General features: G+C 41.1%; 1 pseudogene; it reads left to right on the top strand.

Moving 5' to 3' along the window:
* The first annotated feature begins 4,042 nt into the window (after window positions 1–4,042).
* Window positions 4,043–4,120, top strand: LOC127220501 (uncharacterized; annotated as a pseudogene).
* Window positions 4,121–11,548: the final 7,428 nt, after the last annotated feature.

Genomic DNA, 11,548 nt, shown 5'->3' with positions numbered 1-11,548 from the left:
AGATGCTACCTATTCAAAACAGCAGAACCTGGATCCCTGGAAATCTCTTGGGTTGTGCAACAGTTATAAAGCATTCTTCTAATGTACATGTGATGGTCTTTGCTTCGTGAAATGGAGCTAGAAACTGGAATAAGGCCAAAAAGAAAAAAGAAGAGGTCTTGGTACTTGTCACTGCAACTTGATCTTGTGGTTAGCCATGGGATTCTTGCCATTGTACTATGTGTATTTTGGCCCTGTCCTTACTTTGGGGTGCTGCAAGTATTTATTTTAGTTTCAGAGAAGACTCTTTCTGGGGTACATGGCCTACTTTTAGAAATGTGCCTCTTTTCTTGATCCCAGAGTTGAACTGAAGGCTCACATAAAATGGAAGGAAAAACAATATTGACCTTCAATGTCAAGAAAACAATAACTAAGGATCATCTGTTCAGTCAATGAGACTAGTCAGAATATTTCTATCATCCACTACTCAAATCACACCAATATTCTGCAAATGAGTCATGTTGAACCATTTATGAGTAGCATTTTCAATAAATTATATTAGTCAGTCAAGAAATCCACTGTGTATTAGTCAAAAATGCAAAGGAAAGAAAATGAAACAAATTATTTTCCACAAACAAGTAGCAGATGCATTTTTATTTATTTTACCTTAAATGTGTACTTTAAAAAAACAATCTGTAGTGTTTTGAAGTCAAACCAAATAATTACAGCAAAGGAAAGGGTTCAAGGACTTTTTAATTTATTCTTCCTGTTTCTACTCTTTCTCTTTCATCCATTCTGTATTGTGAATTCATGAAGGTCCTTTGAAAGTAGACGCTGGCATAGTCATATCCCATTTAAAAATTCACAGTGGCTTACATCTTACTGAGAGGTCAATATTTGTTTACCTGAGGGGCTGGAGAGATGGCTCAGTGGTTAAGAGCACTGGCTGTCCTTCCACAGAACCCTGGTTTGATTCCCAGCACCCACATGGCAGCTCACACCTGTCTGAGACTCTTGTTCCAGGGGATCTGATGCCTTTATTCTGGATTCTGCCTGCACACTGCGTGCTATTTTTTTTCCCTAGCAACAACAGACATTTCTTAATTGTTATAAAATGCCCAGCACATAAACAACCATTGGCACCCTGACCATTTGAGTGTGTAGATCAAGAATATCAAAGACATGTCCATTAGTTACTTTTCTAATCACTGTGACAAAACACCTTCCAGTGCAGTGGAGGAAGTGTCCTTTGTGATGAGTTTCAATGGAATTTTTAAACCTTCATGGCCAGGAGGTCACTGTTGCAAAGGCAACTGATTCTGTGGCCTCAGGAGCTTGCTGTAGTTCGTTCTTGCACAAGAATGGTGGCACACAGGAAACGGCACTTCAGCCAGAACCCCATGTAGGTTAACGTTCAAAGCTCCGCCTCCTAAAGACTCTATGACCTTCACAACAAAATCACATGGGGGACACCTGACACTCAAGAGTGAGCCCTCGAGGGACATTTGGATTCAAATTCAATGACAACCATCATCATTACTGTCTACCCTGAGACCGCTCCTTTCCACCAAGATGACTCCGTGTTCTGCAACCAAAAAGAACCGAGTTCAAATCCCCAGCACCCAAGTAGAAAGCCAGGTATGGCCGCTTGTACCTGTAATGTCAGCACTCGGGGACGAATCTCTGAGAGTTTGCTAGCCATCCATCCTAGATGAAACAGTTCAGAGAGAGACCCTGTCTCTGGGCAATAAGGTGGAGAGCAGCAGAGGGAGATATCCTTCGTCCAATGTGTTTGTGAATACCCACATTGCTCATGTGAGTGTCACACACACACACACACACACACACACACACATCCAAACCCAATATATCACACACATGCACAGAACTCATTTCATCTTCAAAATGTACTCTACAATACTTATAGGAAGACGAAAAGAGTGGTCCTGTAAAGTAAAGAACCATCTCCCCATGTACTCATTGGGGAAGTACAGTCATCCTTAAGTCTTATTCTTAAATAAAATCACCCATCTTAGCCGGGCAGTGATGGTGCCTGCCTTTAATCCCAGCACTTGGGAGGCAGAGGCAGGTGGATCTTTGTGAGTTTGAGGTCAGCCTGGTCTACAAAGTTACACAGAGAAAATCGTTTCGAAAATCAAGAAAAAGATGACAATGATGAAGAATCATCACCTATTTATCACCTATCTATGGAAACACTCCTGATCAGACACAGATGAAAACAGTAGAAAACTTAGATAAATTGGCCTAACCTAGAAATGGAATGCATAAGTTTAGCCTTTGAATGTGGTAGGACTTTCTTGGTAAGATCTTTTACAAATGGATACTTTGCTTAGATGTTGCTTCCTTTTAATGTGACCTCACAGTGTCTGGCCACTGAATTATTGTAAACAAGCCATTGGAAGGCCTTTACTGAAGTCTTTGCTATTACTCAGGACATGACCTATGCTGGGGAATATCACTGCTGTTTGATTCCTATGAGAACTATGTTGTCAATGGACTTGATACCCATGATTAGATCCTATAGACTGTGTATATAATATGTACACAGTATGTACTTAGTGTTCTGCAGACAGTTTTGAGGCTTGTGACATCAGTGTGTACATGTATACATGTGCATACATATATAGTTTCCATTTGTGTCTCATATATGTGTCTCATAAATATATATATATATATATTTGTGTATATGTATGCAAATATATGTGTGTGTATAGTCTGCATCTCTCCATCTCTGGCCTCAAAGTTTCATTTAATAAAGAGTCAAAGTAACTATCTATAATTTATACTTAATTATACATTACATTTTTAAATGAGCTATGCAAACACAATACCCAAACAAGTGGAGAAATATACATATAACAAAATTGATCTTAAGTTTGGAACAATAAAACTTTACTCTGTTAAAGTTAAAACCCTTTTTATTTAGACAGAAAAGAAGAGATGATGGGAGATGTCATTCTGTAAATATGTTTCTCTTATTGATTAATGAATAAAGCACTGTTGGCCAATAGGGAAGCAAGATAGGTGGGACTAGGAGAGGTGGAGGAATCTGGGAAATATAAGACAGAGTTGCAATGTGATCTTGGGAAGAGAGGACAGGTGAGTCTGGCATTCTCAGTAAGATAAAGCCATGTAGACATATACATACATATTAGTAATTATGGGTTAATAATTTAGACAGAGCTAGCCAATAAGAAATGCTAGTAATGGGCCAACAGTTTCATAATTACCAAAAAATAAAATAAATGAAGAAAGAAAAAAAAGGGGGGGAGGTCAAAGTAAATTAGAGACCACACGGCAGGTGTGTACAAATGATTATACACCTAGACAGTGGCTTAAATACTAATTATAACAAGTCCTGCTGTGGTGAGAAAAATTAATGAAATCCAGTCTTGTAAGGGAAAGACTTTGTGAAAGACACTGTAGCATAATGTTAATGTAAACGTTTGCTCTAAACTGACACATTAGCCTACTTACAATTCAAATCTACCTGACACACAATGACTCAGACCTCAGTTAAGTTTCTTCAAAGCCATTATAAACCACTGTCTCTAAGTACCCCTAAACGGGGGAGTCTTACAAGAAAACTTCATGAAAGCCAGCAGGTCATCAGCAGGTGGGTTTTTTTTTTGTTGTTGTTTGTTTGGATTTTAACTATGAAGAATTTTAAATATACTTCCTTGAATCAATGCATATATGGAATCCATGGGAAGTAAAGTCAGGCTTTTATCAAGAAGTGCAATAGAAGCAAAAGAACCTATTAGAGACCTGCAGGAGGTACATTCCCAGGGTGAGTCCTTTCTGGTTACAGATGGCATCAGAAGGAAGCTGTTGAGAAGTGCTGAACTCTGTGGTGCTTCCCTGTTCCCATTAGTTAGCATAACACCATTTGGCTGGTGCTCTGGGTATTGATGTTGCATAACATAGACACACTTATGTAAGGGGATGGAGCTGGATGCTGATTGATGCCTTCAGAGAATACATGTTTATAACTGTTTTTTTTTTTTTCTACAGAGGATGCTATGTAGAATTGCAAGGTATCAAGACTATACTTTCAGGGATCATTTCTATAGTTTGTTACTAGAATTGTAAGGTATCCAAAGTGACATCACAACCTGGTGTAGAGATATATCTATTTCATGTCCTTTCTTGGCACTGTCACTTCTTACTGCATAGGTCTATCTGTATTACAACTAGTCCCTAACTGTGCTTGTTTATGGTACAAACAGTTGGCTTGTTTTCTCCGTCCAAAACAAAACCATCTATACTTGTTTTGCAGGTACAACCTGCTCCCTTACTAGCTTTACACTTGGAGTTGATGGTTCCAGACATCACCACCTCCTCCTGACTCCCTAGTCTCTTCTCCCAGAAATGCCCAGATGTCTGCAGTTGCTTTTAGGAAACTTGCTCTGTTTCAATCCAGGTTTCCTTTCTCATTAGCTCTGCAGATTTGCATAATTTACTTAAGGCAATTCCCTCCCTCATTTGTAAATGTGGATAATAGCACCTGCCTCAAAAATCAGAGTAGATTAACAATCTACACAAGTGTCATCTGATGACAAACTACCATATATATATATATATATATATATATATATATATATATATATAGTCTATCACATGGACTATATATATATATATATATATAGTCTATCACATGGACTATATATATATATATATATATAGTCTATCACATGGACTATATATATATATATATATATATATATATATATATATATATAGTCTATCACATGGACAAGCTATTGAAATTTCTAAGTGGGTTGCTTCACTGTCTTGACACTAATTTTTTAATTATTATTTGAACAAATACTTGATTTCTAAAATTTCAATTTATTTAAAATTTATTTCAGTAAAGCTCTTACTTCATTTCTCCTCCTTTGATTGCATTTCTGAGAGTGGGCTGCCTGCCCTAGGATTAACAGGGATGCTGAAAGACCCTAGCCTTGCACAAAGGCGACACACAGTGTCTTATTTGTTATACCTGCCACACGAGAAAGGAGGGCATGCAAGCTGCACACAGGGAACAACAAGGGACCTTGGGAGACATGATTTAGAGGATCTGGGATGAGGTGTCTGCTGCTTTTGCAGAAGATATGACTGGGCTGCTTAAATAATTCTGCAAGTTGGTAGAACGGGAACGCCCCTGGTGCCCTTGGTAAAGAACATTATTCATGTAGGGGACCTCATCCATGGGAGCAGAGCAGGGAGGAGAAATTCCAGGTAGAATATTCACCTCTTTTATTTCATCAAGTCTAGGCAGCACCTGATCCTGACCCTTAATTTTAGAACTCTCAATATGTATGTCAACAAGAGAGGCTTTGCTCTGTTAACAAGTACACGTGACTATCCCAAAGATAACATAATTTGCTACAAGTGTCTCTTTTAAAATAAAATCTTTGTGGTGATTAGTCTTGATCTTCAACTTGACAGAATTTAGAATCACACTAAAGGCTGACCTCTAGGTATATCTGTGATGATGTTTCCAGAAAGACCCACCCTCAATATGGGTGGTACTATCCCATAGGCCAGGTCTCCAGAATGAATAAGATGGAGAAAGTGAACCTAGACCCATAGTTCTTTCTTTCCTTCTAGACTCCAGAGGCAACACAACCAACTGCTTCACACTCCTGCAGCCATAATGGATTATATCCACAAATTTTGAGCCAAAATACATCTTTCCTTCCTTAATTACTTTTATAAGGTATTTTGTCACAGCAAGGAGAAAAGTAAACTATTATGCAAGGCTGAGACTAGACACAAAGCTATTATTTGGTATTTTGGGGCAATAGAAAATTCCCTTTACCTGAAATATGTATGTCTTTTGACTCCTATAGCCTAGTTTCCAGTGAATCACTGTAGATAGAGCTACTGAGGAAGTGGAAGGGGAGGTTTATCTGTGACTTTGGTGTAGAATTCCCATTATAACATCAAAGATTCTGTAATTTTATCATGTACTATCTACTACTTCACAGCTCTACCATCCCCCATTGTTGAAAGTCAACTTTCTTTTTTAAATCTATTTCATGACGTCTTCATTTGTATGTTTGGCAATATGCTAAGGATGTGGAAAGTCAGTAGACTTGCCAAGCCTCTCAAAAATTTATCAGGACAAGAATAAAGACAGAGGGGCTAGGGAAGTAGATTAGTTGGTAGGGTTCTTGCCTAGCATTCATGAAACCTTGGGTTCAATTCCCAGCTGCACATAGACTGGGTCTGGTGATTCCTGTGTGCAACTCTGGAGAAGTGTAGATGAGGAGCCTAAGTTCAAGGTCATCCTTAACTCTTAAGTTCAATCCAGACTGGCCTACCTGACCCTAAACTAAAGAATAAAAGGGGCCTTTCCGTCCTGCCCCATCCTTTAGGAACAACCATCCTATGGTGCTCTCACATAAGATGATGCACTATATAGCAGCTAAAGGGAATGAGGAATGTCTGCATATGGCCTCATAGAAATGACCACTGCAAGAAAGGTTTCGCTAGTGCAACTGCCCACCACATGTAGGCTCTTATTTTGGCATTTGTTAATGAATATCTACTGAAGCTAACACTAAAATGAACCAGTTCACAATCCAACGAGATGTGCATGTTTACAGCAAACCCCATGGGACTGAATTGTTCACTTTCAAAGCCAGTTTTCCAATGGGATCGAGTGCTGGTGTTTGCCTCCAGCCCAGATCTGGGATCATCTCTAGCAACTGTTATAGCTACACTGTGTGTTACCTTCTTCACTTGATTCAGGCCTAATAACTGATATTTCAGGGAGGTAAAAAAGTACCTGGGATGGTTTAAATCCTTGTAGCTTAACAGTCCTGTGCTAAGTGATACCATGTGTGCATCAGACAGAGAAAGAAGGCAAGATTCCCTTCTGCCCACCAGCAGAGGGCCATTGTGTCACCTTCCCACCCAAAGTGTGAATGACTCTTCCTTCATTTACCTCAGACAGCTCTTCCAATTGACACATAGATGTGACTTTCCCTGAAGAAGGGCTTGCACCCTTGGAATCTGCTTTATAGTTTTGTTTTCATCTTTACAATGTTTTATTTTCGTTTATTTCCTTAAACCCCAGACCAGCTGAAATTGAGGTTCCTCTGGCCTCCACACTCTGTCTGTATTTTTGATAGACTTCAGTTACTGGCCCGTTAGTATCAGATATGGTACCAGTGATCTCCAAACCTTGTCATCCTCTTCTCACTGCTCAGTGGCCCTCTAGAGAGAGGCCGGTGACACCCCGGATGCAGTGGAAGTACCCTCCTAGTACTGGGAAGCACCTGTCCCAACTCACAGGGGACACATACTGTGGACATGTTGGTTCCATTTGTTTCCCAAATCACCATGTCTTTGCCACCCCCATTTGCTGTTCCTTTGGTGGACACTGGAGGCGCTGTAATTAGAAGGCAGCATGCTTCCAAGAACACGCATGCCCAGAGGACATGTTGAATCAGCACACAGGTAAGAGATATGATGGGTTGTTACTATTATATATCAGGATATAATTAGAGGCGATAGCCTCATCTCAGTAATCTAGATGGGATCCCCTTCATGGAGCTTTTTGTGCTCTGAATCAAGTGTCCGTGGTGTTCTCAGCTGAGATGACCTAGGTATAGATGTAGCATTCCCCCTGCCCACCGCGCCACCCCAATGAACATTCCCTCTGAGGTAATAGACCTTTAGTATCTGAAAAGGATACAGTTAAAAATGAAAGATAGGTGCCTCTGGCAGGCTGCAGCACACGGGAGAGCAGGTGTGCACCTTGTCTAGGCAGCACAGTAAAGTAGGCCCTGGTGGCCTGGCACCTGCAGCAGACAGAACTGGTCGTGCCCCCCTATCCCCCACACACACCTTGGCAGCAAGGGAGAATTGGCTTTGGAGTTGTGGATGCCTAGAGCTGGCCCCAGTCCTTATGGGGTGGTTTGGGAGAGTTGGTTCCGCCCCTCACCTGGGAAAAGTGGACCAACTCAACTATCACCCAGACCCAGATCTGGGGTTTTGAACTGGCCCACCCTAACATCTGCCTTATCTAAGCATTGCTGGTGCATGTGAAAGGGCTGGTCCTACAGCGCCAAAACTGCATGACACAACACAGGCTCTGTGAGAGAAATTCCCGTGGAGATCCAGTATTGATAGTGTGGCAAAAGCCAGAGACCAGACCAATGACTCATTGCAACGAAAATTTGTAAGCAAAGCCATTTGGGCAAAAGGGTATACTCGGTGACACGCCATGACACATCACAGCTTCCACGGAGAGACTTTTCCCCCTTCATTTTTAGTTTTTGCTTTCTTTGGGGAGGGAGGTTGCAAGGGCGGAGGGCAGATATGGAGGGGCAGGCGGCAAGTGGGATTGGGGTACATATGTGAAATTCACAAAGAATCCATAAAGAGTTTAAAGATAAATGATTAAAAATTTAAAAAGAAAATGGAGAGCAGGCAAGATGGAACCTTTGTACTAATTATATTTGGATGGCCTCACAGGTGTCCAAAGAAGCCAGCCAGAAAGCCTGGTCTTTGTAGCCCTGTGGCCTCCTTCCGGTGTGTCACCACCACTTCTGGTACAGCCAGGAGCATGGCTTCAGGTACCATGAGATTGGGGTTGAGGCTGGGGATGGGGCTGGGACAGATGAGGCTCACAGTAACTATTCCCATGGTACATACATGAATTAGGTGGTGTCACCTCTTTTGCTGGTATAAAAGGTTGGAGAGATTGCTGTGTGGCTGAGTACAGAATAACTGGCCCTTGCTGGGTGCTCACTGCAGTTTTCCCATGAAATAATCTACTAACAAAACCCTTTGCATGATTTTACCCACTGTGTAGTATAGCAAAAGATCACTCTTCATGGATTTTTATGGAGATAGCTCACTATAGCCCTGCCACTGCCCCCTATCCACACCTCACAGTCTACCCATGTTCTCTAGATTGCTTTAGCACATGGGCTCATTGCCTCAAATCCCCTCAGGGGTAGCCAGAAAAGGACAAAGATGATTCTTGCCCATCTCTTGACCGTGTATGCTAGTCCTAATGTCTGTATACAAATTGGGGCCACCAAGGTCACAGTGATGGGGGAACACAGTGCATGGCCTGAGATCTGGCATAACCCTGCCTCTGCTTTCCCACGCTCAACCTGGGCCTCAATCTGCAGCTGTTTTCCTGTGGATCTTACCCCTAAACTATCTATCTCTTGTCCATTGTGGCCTAATGCCATCATGCTGTCCTTTGCTGACCCCTATTCCCAGTTGTGGCTTCAGTGAAAAGACAATAGTGCCCTGCCTGGCAACTCTCACCTAGTTAGAAGGAAGTATGTTTAGTATGCTGACACAGGAAATAGCTTACCATAACCTTTGGGGTGCATGGGTGATTTCACCACTATTTTTCTTTAAAAAAAAAAAAAAAGAAAGGAATGAAGGAAGAAAGAAAAGCTTTCACTATTACAAGTGAAAACATAGCTTCATTTTCCTCTAGAAATTTATCTCTAGATCAGGATGCTCATTCAGATATAATTTCTGTGAACTGAAAGGGTTTTAGAAATGATCTGGACAACCCTCACATCACACAACCTTCCAGCAACTTCTTTTCTGGATATACAGACTCTAAGTGGCTTACCGTCATGATTTTTAGTGTTATTTCATGAACAGTGTCCAGTTCACACCAGCATGGCTGTTGCTAACTTGTGCTGTGCGTGTAAGGGCTCTCTATTCTTTTTCATGGATTCATCTGCACAGGTTGGATTTACAAAACATCCTTCTAAGCAGGTTGCTTAGGTAAACAGACACCGAAAGGACACTTAGTAAACTTGTCTAGTTCTGGTTTTATTTGAGCTATCTAGCTATATTTGGAGCCAGATAACTTGGCTAGATCAAATTTAGAGGAAAACAAATGTGCAGCTGTTTGGTTACTTCGAATGTACCAATCTGCCTGGAGAGGCTCTGTCTAAATCTGGAAAGTGCCTTCTAGGAGAGATGCTTGTATTGCTTCGAGAGTGAACAATGATACAGGGGTGCGTGGTGCTTAAGAACCTAAGAGCCATAGGCACTTGAGTCAAAGTTAACCTGGGAGGATTTCCCAGTCTCTATAATGAGAGAAAGGAATTTATGACTTTTTTTAAAAATATAAATTATCATTTAAACTATATTTTTTTTGTCATAGAAGCAGGAGCAGACTAAGACATTTGGATTCCACACTAGATGAAAGAGCTCTCTGTGTGGCTTAGTGTCAAGTTATCTGGTATGTGCCTCTACTGGCTGAGGCCCTTCTCTTACTTCTTGTCTCTTCTGGTTTTCTCAACTACTGCTTTAGCTGCCTGTTCTACCATTAAGTCCTTGTCTTGATTCTGATCTGTATATTTACATCTCCTAGCTCTGAATTGTTATAATTTAGTTTTGAAAGTACTTCAAAAGGTCCATGTGGTAAAACCTTGTTCTCAAAAGTGGTAGGTAGAGGAACATTCAAAAGGTAGGGATTAATGGAATTTCTTCAGGTTGTTGGGGGTGTGTCTTTGAAGGAAATCTCAGGTGCCACCCCATCCATCTTTGCTCTTGGGGCATGAGGTGAGCCATTTGTTCCCCGCCATGATACCTGCCTTACCATAGGCCTCACCTATGATGGGCTGGGATCTCCACTTGGTGTAATGATAGAAGTTGACTAACACATGGGCTGTTCTACCTTGTGAAGTTACCACCTCTCCCTTTTGGGCAGTGAATTTGTGGACCACATTGGGATGCAGATTGCCCGGGCTAACCGGGTCACGGGGGTCTTCATATTCTGCATGCTTGATCTCCTTCACCAAAGTCCCCCAATCCCTGTTAACCTACTAGTCTTTTAAGCAAAGTATATAGTCAGTCACTCTCTCCATGTCACTCTTTTATAAATTTTATAAATTGTAATCCTATTTTATGGTTTATTCAATAAGTCAGGTTCTAAAAATGTAGTGGCAAAGAAATTGAAATTATGCCATCAAAAACTGTCCCATGTGCCTTGTTGTCTAAAGGAGGTGGCCTAGCCAAGCTTGTATAAACTTGGGAATGTGTGCATGAAACAAAACCATGGTGGAGGAAGGAAGTGGGAAGGGCATCTACCAGTACATGCAGGAACTTCCCAAAGATCAGTTTACTCAGTGACTATTGCCTTTCCAAGTAGGCTGATATAGGAACTTTATTTCTACATAGCTCTCTTGAATATAGTTAAATATCTTGTGCATCCCTGCACATCTTTAGTCCCATTTACACCAATCTTTTTTCTCATTGTGACCATGTCCCCAGATTCCAGGAGAAGAAACTGAGCATCCAAGCAAATATGTTTTTATAGGTCGACCTGGAGCTCCTTTCTCCATTAAAAAATAAAATTCTAAGCAGGTCTTAGGATATAGTCCAGGCTGGCATCAGACTCATGTTCCTCTTGACTTGGCCTCCTGAGCAATTGGACTGCAAATACACACCATCTTATTCAATTTGTTATCAGTACCTTGTTCTGTGTTACAGGTGCTGAACATAGAGCAGAGAGTAATATAGATAAAATCCTGAGTACAATGCATATTCT

The sequence above is a fragment of the Phodopus roborovskii genome, unplaced genomic scaffold, assembly GCF_943737965.1.
Source record: "Phodopus roborovskii unplaced genomic scaffold, PHOROB, whole genome shotgun sequence".
NCBI lineage: Eukaryota > Metazoa > Chordata > Mammalia > Rodentia > Cricetidae > Phodopus > Phodopus roborovskii.
The sequence above is the reverse complement of the archived record's forward strand: the minus strand, read 5'-3'. Positions and strand labels throughout refer to the sequence as shown.